Raw genomic sequence first — 9674 nt, 5'->3', positions numbered from 1 at the left:
TTTGATGGCAATACAGAAACAGTATTACATGTAATATTTTACCCTCTCCCAGCAAACAACAGACATTTTACAGTAACATCTGTTGTTTTCTTAGTCAGTTCATTTTTACTGTAATCCGCTTCATTTGGACTTTTTTTTCAAATGTGTGCATTTTTGGCAACATACTGTCTACACAATGAGTGATATTTACTGTTAGGTACTATATGGAATGTAGATTAGACCAAAAGGAGTCAGTAACATTTTTGCAGTAAAGGGTATCTTTTACTGTATTAGGGACATTACTGTAAATTGTGGCCTAACCCAAAAAATAATTATCATAATTGTAAACATAATTAGCCATGGTCCCATATGTGTAAAAATACACATATACAAAAAAAGCCACACAAGGGGGAAAACAGAATACAAAACTGAACAGTCTTGTTAGGTGTAATCTAAACGGCCTTCAGCAGTTGGCCACATGTTTTCATCCACATCACATCTGATGTTGGCCCTTGCCATGGACCTGGGAAAGAAAAGCTTGGTATGCCTTATTCACCCCTGGCAGTCTTCAGCTGAAATGTCTCTGCAGCCAGGATCCATTGCATGCAGCAGGGACATTTGGTCATGGGGCCGATGATCATACACCTTCCACCTCCAGACTGAAAAAAGTTCCTTATTGGGGTTGAGGAAAGGCGAGTAGGGCGGGAGGAAAAGGGACATCACTCTTGGATGGTCTATAAACCAGTTTGTGATGACATGAGAATGACAAAATGCTACATCGTCCCATCACAAATGTCCTCGTGTTTCCTCCCACCTGTTCCCTTTCTGCATCTGAAACCAGTTGTTGGTAGAGTTCATTCAAAAACGAAAGAAGGAGGTCACTGTTATAGGGACCAATCTAGCATTTGTGAAGGACCAAACCAGCACTTGAGATTGCAGGACAAATTGTTATATTTGCTCCTCTCTGACCCGGTACATTACTGTACTTCAGTATATACTTTTTATAAATATATATATATATTTTATACTATACTTCATTTATCTATATGTGCAAAAAATGTGTACAACAGTAATAACTGTTCAGCTGCCTTTGTTTTTGCAGAACTTGGCATTTTATACGATATTTAAGGTTTTGAACCTTAGGTTTTCATTTTTGGCATGCTGTGTACAAGCAATTGTAAATAAGACAAAAACGATCCAGAATTTTGTTATTGGATAACCTTGTGTGTATAGAAAATTTAAGCATTATAAAAACATGTAAAATGACTGCATTTTGTGCCATAACAACATGAATTGAACTAATAGTATAGCCACTGAAAACTGATGTTGTGTTCACTGTGTTTGGAGTTTTGAAAATGTGACTACAGATTGGACAAAAGCACGTTAGCAGTAGTCAAAAACTGTAAATTGGAATTGGGATGCCATTCAAATAGATTGGAATTGGGATGTTGTGTAATTACCAGTCCCACTTCCAATCTATTTGAATAGGATCCCACTTCCAATCTATTTTCATGTGTCAAATAGATTGGAATTGGGATGAGTCATGATTACCATCCCTTTTCCAATACACACCCACACACACACACTCATACACACACACATATACACTCTCACTCACACACACTCATACACACACACATACACACTCACTCACACACACTCATACACACACACACACACACAAACACACACACACACTCATACACACACACATATACACACTCACTCACACACACACTCATATACACACTCACTCACACACACACTCATATACACACTCACTCACACACACTCATACACACACACATACACACTCACTCACACAGACACACACACACACTCATACACACACATGTCTGAGTCCCCCTGACTCACTGTGTGAATGTGTTGAAGTTTGCACAAAGTCATAATTTGGCTGAACAAACTGCATCCCAATTCCAATCTATCACACACATACACACTCACTCACACACACTCATACGCACTCACACACACACAAACACACACACACACACTCATACATACACATATACACACTCAGTCACACACACACTCATACACACACTCATATACACACTCACTCACACACACTCATACACACACACATACACACTCACTCACACAGACACACACACACACACTCATACACACACACATGTCTGAGTCCCCCTGACTCACTGTGTGAACGTGTTAAAGTTTGCACAAAGTCATAATTTGGCTGAACAAACTGCATCCCAATTCCAATCTATTTGACAGGTGGAAATACAGTTTTTGACGACTGCTAACGTGCATTTCCCAATACTTGTGATACATTGTCAAAACTCTAAACACAGCAACACATTGACCTCACACAAATAGCCAAATAGTTAATATTGTGTTCAAAAGCGCATTTTCTTAACTAAATACCAACTCTGCATTTCACAATGCAAACAACTTTGTTAAAACACAGCAAACCTGGTTCAGTATCCAATCATTCTTTTAAACACTAGCACATATTCTCTTTTCGAGATGAACATAGTCAATCACTGCACAACCACTGTAAAAAAACTAACATTTGATGGCAATACAGAAACAGTATTACATGTAATATTTTACCCTCTCCCAGCAAACAACAGACATTTTACAGTAACATCTGTTGTTTTCTTAGTCAGTTCATTTTTACTGTAATCCGCTTCATTTGGACTTTTTTTTCAAATGTGTGCATTTTTGGCAACATACTGTCTACACAATGAGTGATATTTACTGTTAGGTACTATATGGAATGTAGATTAGACCAAAAGGAGTCAGTAACATTTTTGCAGTAAAGGGTATCTTTTACTGTATTAGGGACATTACTGTAAATTGTGGCCTAACCCAAAAAATAATTATCATAATTGTAAACATAATTAGCCATGGTCCCATATGTGTAAAAATACACATATACAAAAAAAGCCACACAAGGGGGAAAACAGAATACAAAACTGAACAGTCTTGTTAGGTGTAATCTAAACGGCCTTCAGCAGTTGGCCACATGTTTTCATCCACATCACATCTGATGTTGGCCCTTGCCATGGACCTGGGAAAGAAAAGCTTGGTATGCCTTATTCACCCCTGGCAGTCTTCAGCTGAAATGTCTCTGCAGCCAGGATCCATTGCATGCAGCAGGGACATTTGGTCATGGGGCCGATGATCATACACCTTCCACCTCCAGACTGAAAAAAGTTCCTTATTGGGGTTGAGGAAAGGCGAGTAGGGCGGGAGGAAAAGGGACATCACTCTTGGATGGTCTATAAACCAGTTTGTGATGACATGAGAATGACAAAATGCTACATCGTCCCATCACAAATGTCCTCGTGTTTCCTCCCACCTGTTCCCTTTCTGCATCTGAAACCAGTTGTTGGTAGAGTTCATTCAAAAACGAAAGAAGGAGGTCACTGTTATAGGGACCAATCTAGCATTTGTGAAGGACCAAACCAGCACTTGAGATTGCAGGACAAATTGTTATATTTGCTCCTCTCTGACCCGGTACATTACAGTACTTCAGTATATACTTTTTATAAATATATATATATTTTATACTATACTTCATTTATCTATATGTGCAAAAAATGTGTACAACAGTAATAACTGTTCAGCTGCCTTTGTTTTTGCAGAACTTGGCATTTTATACGATATTTAAGGTTTTGAACCTTAGGTTTTCATTTTTGGCATGCTGTGTACAAGCAATTGTAAATAAGACAAAAACGATCCAGAATTTTGTTATTGGATAACCTTGTGTGTATAGAAAATTTAAGCATTATAAAAACATGTAAAATGACTGCATTTTGTGCCATAACAACATGAATTGAACTAATAGTATAGCCACTGAAAACTGATGTTGTGTTCACTGTGTTTGGAGTTTTGAAAATGTGACTACAGATTGGACAAAAGCACGTTAGCAGTAGTCAAAAACTGTAAATTGGAATTGGGATGCCATTCAAATAGATTGGAATTGGGATGTTGTGTAATTACCAGTCCCACTTCCAATCTATTTGAATAGGATCCCACTTCCAATCTATTTTCATGTGTCAAATAGATTGGAATTGGGATGAGTCATGATTACCATCCCTTTTCCAATACACACCCACACACACACACTCATACACACACACATATACACTCTCACTCACACACACTCATACACACACACATACACACTCACTCACACACACTCATACACACACACACACACACAAACACACACACACACTCATACACACACACATATACACACTCACTCACACACACACTCATATACACACTCACTCACACACACACTCATATACACACTCACTCACACACACTCATACACACACACATACACACTCACTCACACAGACACACACACACACTCATACACACACATGTCTGAGTCCCCCTGACTCACTGTGTGAATGTGTTGAAGTTTGCACAAAGTCATAATTTGGCTGAACAAACTGCATCCCAATTCCAATCTATCACACACATACACACTCACTCACACACACTCATACGCACTCACACACACACAAACACACACACACACTCATACATACACATATACACACTCAGTCACACACACACTCATACACACACTCATATACACACTCACTCACACACACTCATACACACACACATACACACTCACTCACACAGACACACACACACACACTCATACACACACACATGTCTGAGTCCCCCTGACTCACTGTGTGAATGTGTTAAAGTTTGCACAAAGTCATAATTTGGCTGAACAAACTGCATCCCAATTCCAATCTATTTGACAGGTGGAAATACAGTTTTTGACGACTGCTAACGTGCATTTCCCAATACTTGTGATACATTGTCAAAACTCTAAACACAGCAACACATTGACCTCACACAAATAGCCAAATAGTTAATATTGTGTTCAAAAGCGCATTTTCTTAACTAAATACCAACTCTGCATTTCACAATGCAAACAACTTTGTTAAAACACAGCAAACCTGGTTCAGTATCCAATCATTCTTTTAAACACTAGCACATATTCTCTTTTCGAGATGAACATAGTCAATCACTGCACAACCACTGTAAAAAAACTAACATTTGATGGCAATACAGAAACAGTATTACATGTAATATTTTACCCTCTCCCAGCAAACAACAGACATTTTACAGTAACATCTGTTGTTTTCTTAGTCAGTTCATTTTTACTGTAATCCGCTTCATTTGGACTTTTTTTCAAATGTGTGCATTTTTGGCAACATACTGTCTACACAATGAGTGATATTTACTGTTAGGTACTATATGGAATGTAGATTAGACCAAAAGGAGTCAGTAACATTTTTGCAGTAAAGGGTATCTTTTACTGTATTAGGGACATTACTGTAAATTGTGGCCTAACCCAAAAAATAATTATCATAATTGTAAACATAATTAGCCATGGTCCCATATGTGTAAAAATACACATATACAAAAAAAGCCACACAAGGGGGAAAACAGAATACAAAACTGAACAGTCTTGTTAGGTGTAATCTAAACGGCCTTCAGCAGTTGGCCACATGTTTTCATCCACATCACATCTGATGTTGGCCCTTGCCATGGACCTGGGAAAGAAAAGCTTGGTATGCCTTATTCACCCCTGGCAGTCTTCAGCTGAAATGTCTCTGCAGCCAGGATCCATTGCATGCAGCAGGGACATTTGGTCATGGGGCCGATGATCATACACCTTCCACCTCCAGACTGAAAAAAGTTCCTTATTGGGGTTGAGGAAAGGCGAGTAGGGCGGGAGGAAAAGGGACATCACTCTTGGATGGTCTATAAACCAGTTTGTGATGACATGAGAATGACAAAATGCTACATCGTCCCATCACAAATGTCCTCGTGTTTCCTCCCACCTGTTCCCTTTCTGCATCTGAAACCAGTTGTTGGTAGAGTTCATTCAAAAACGAAAGAAGGAGGTCACTGTTATAGGGACCAATCTAGCATTTGTGAAGGACCAAACCAGCACTTGAGATTGCAGGACAAATTGTTATATTTGCTCCTCTCTGACCCGGTACATTACTGTACTTCAGTATATACTTTTTATAAATATATATATATATTTTATACTATACTTCATTTATCTATATGTGCAAAAAATGTGTACAACAGTAATAACTGTTCAGCTGCCTTTGTTTTTGCAGAACTTGGCATTTTATACGATATTTAAGGTTTTGAACCTTAGGTTTTCATTTTTGGCATGCTGTGTACAAGCAATTGTAAATAAGACAAAAACGATCCAGAATTTTGTTATTGGATAACCTTGTGTGTATAGAAAATTTAAGCATTATAAAAACATGTAAAATGACTGCATTTTGTGCCATAACAACATGAATTGAACTAATAGTATAGCCACTGAAAACTGATGTTGTGTTCACTGTGTTTGGAGTTTTGAAAATGTGACTACAGATTGGACAAAAGCACGTTAGCAGTAGTCAAAAACTGTAAATTGGAATTGGGATGCCATTCAAATAGATTGGAATTGGGATGTTGTGTAATTACCAGTCCCACTTCCAATCTATTTGAATAGGATCCCACTTCCAATCTATTTTCATGTGTCAAATAGATTGGAATTGGGATGAGTCATGATTACCATCCCTTTTCCAATACACACCCACACACACACACTCATACACACACACATATACACTCTCACTCACACACACTCATACACACACACATACACACTCACTCACACACACTCATACACACACACACACACACAAACACACACACACACTCATACACACACACATATACACACTCACTCACACACACACTCATATACACACTCACTCACACACACACTCATATACACACTCACTCACACACACTCATACACACACACATACACACTCACTCACACAGACACACACACACACTCATACACACACATGTCTGAGTCCCCCTGACTCACTGTGTGAATGTGTTGAAGTTTGCACAAAGTCATAATTTGGCTGAACAAACTGCATCCCAATTCCAATCTATCACACACATACACACTCACTCACACACACTCATACGCACTCACACACACACAAACACACACACACACACTCATACATACACATATACACACTCAGTCACACACACACTCATACACACACTCATATACACACTCACTCACACACACTCATACACACACACATACACACTCACTCACACAGACACACACACACACACTCATACACACACACATGTCTGAGTCCCCCTGACTCACTGTGTGAACGTGTTAAAGTTTGCACAAAGTCATAATTTGGCTGAACAAACTGCATCCCAATTCCAATCTATTTGACAGGTGGAAATACAGTTTTTGACGACTGCTAACGTGCATTTCCCAATACTTGTGATACATTGTCAAAACTCTAAACACAGCAACACATTGACCTCACACAAATAGCCAAATAGTTAATATTGTGTCCAAAACGCATTTTCTTAACTAAATACCAACTCTGCATTTCACAATGCAAACAACTTTGTTAAAACACAGCAAACCTGGTTCAGTATCCAATCATTCTTTTAAACACTAGCACATATTCTCTTTTCGAGATGAACATAGTCAATCACTGCACAACCACTGTAAAAAAACTAACATTTGATGGCAATACAGAAACAGTATTACATGTAATATTTTACCCTCTCCCAGCAAACAACAGACATTTTACAGTAACATCTGTTGTTTTCTTAGTCAGTTCATTTTTACTGTAATCCGCTTCATTTGGACTTTTTTTTCAAATGTGTGCATTTTTGGCAACATACTGTCTACACAATGAGTGATATTTACTGTTAGGTACTATATGGAATGTAGATTAGACCAAAAGGAGTCAGTAACATTTTTGCAGTAAAGGATATCTTTTACTGTATTAGGGACATTACTGTAAATTGTGGCCTAACCCAAAAAATAATTATCATAATTGTAAACATAATTAGCCATGGTCCCATATGTGTAAAAATACACATATACAAAAAAAGCCACACAAGGGGGAAAACAGAATACAAAACTGAACAGTCTTGTTAGGTGTAATCTAAACGGCCTTCAGCAGTTGGCCACATGTTTTCATCCACATCACATCTGATGTTGGCCCTTGCCATGGACCTGGGAAAGAAAAGCTTGGTATGCCTTATTCACCCCTGGCAGTCTTCAGCTGAAATGTCTCTGCAGCCAGGATCCATTGCATGCAGCAGGGACATTTGGTCATGGGGCCGATGATCATACACCTTCCACCTCCAGACTGAAAAAAGTTCCTTATTGGGGTTGAGGAAAGGCGAGTAGGGCGGGAGGAAAAGGGACATCACTCTTGGATGGTCTATAAACCAGTTTGTGATGACATGAGAATGACAAAATGCTACATCGTCCCATCACAAATGTCCTCGTGTTTCCTCCCACCTGTTCCCTTTCTGCATCTGAAACCAGTTGTTGGTAGAGTTCATTCAAAAACGAAAGAAGGAGGTCACTGTTATAGGGACCAATCTAGCATTTGTGAAGGACCAAACCAGCACTTGAGATTGCAGGACAAATTGTTATATTTGCTCCTCTCTGACCCGGTACATTACTGTACTTCAGTATATACTTTTTATAAATATATATATATATTTTATACTATACTTCATTTATCTATATGTGCAAAAAATGTGTACAACAGTAATAACTGTTCAGCTGCCTTTGTTTTTGCAGAACTTGGCATTTTATACGATATTTAAGGTTTTGAACCTTAGGTTTTCATTTTTGGCATGCTGTGTACAAGCAATTGTAAATAAGACAAAAACGATCCAGAATTTTGTTATTGGATAACCTTGTGTGTATAGAAAATTTAAGCATTATAAAAACATGTAAAATGACTGCATTTTGTGCCATAACAACATGAATTGAACTAATAGTATAGCCACTGAAAACTGATGTTGTGTTCACTGTGTTTGGAGTTTTGAAAATGTGACTACAGATTGGACAAAAGCACGTTAGCAGTAGTCAAAAACTGTAAATTGGAATTGGGATGCCATTCAAATAGATTGGAATTGGGATGTTGTGTAATTACCAGTCCCACTTCCAATCTATTTGAATAGGATCCCACTTCCAATCTATTTTCATGTGTCAAATAGATTGGAATTGGGATGAGTCATGATTACCATCCCTTTTCCAATACACACCCACACACACACACTCATACACACACACATATACACTCTCACTCACACACACTCATACACACACACATACACACTCACTCACACACACTCATACACACACACACACACACAAACACACACACACACTCATACACACACACATATACACACTCACTCACACACACACTCATATACACACTCACTCACACACACACTCATATACACACTCACTCACACACACTCATACACACACACATACACACTCACTCACACAGACACACACACACACTCATACACACACATGTCTGAGTCCCCCTGACTCACTGTGTGAATGTGTTGAAGTTTGCACAAAGTCATAATTTGGCTGAACAAACTGCATCCCAATTCCAATCTATCACACACATACACACTCACTCACACACACTCATACGCACTCACACACACACAAACACACACACACACTCATACATACACATATACACACTCAGTCACACACACACTCATACACACACTCATATACACACTCACTCACACACACTCATACACACACACAT

This window comes from Brachyhypopomus gauderio, unplaced genomic scaffold (genome assembly GCF_052324685.1).
Source record: "Brachyhypopomus gauderio isolate BG-103 unplaced genomic scaffold, BGAUD_0.2 sc115, whole genome shotgun sequence".
Classification (NCBI taxonomy): domain Eukaryota; kingdom Metazoa; phylum Chordata; class Actinopteri; order Gymnotiformes; family Hypopomidae; genus Brachyhypopomus; species Brachyhypopomus gauderio.
Note: the sequence above shows the minus strand (reverse complement) of the source record.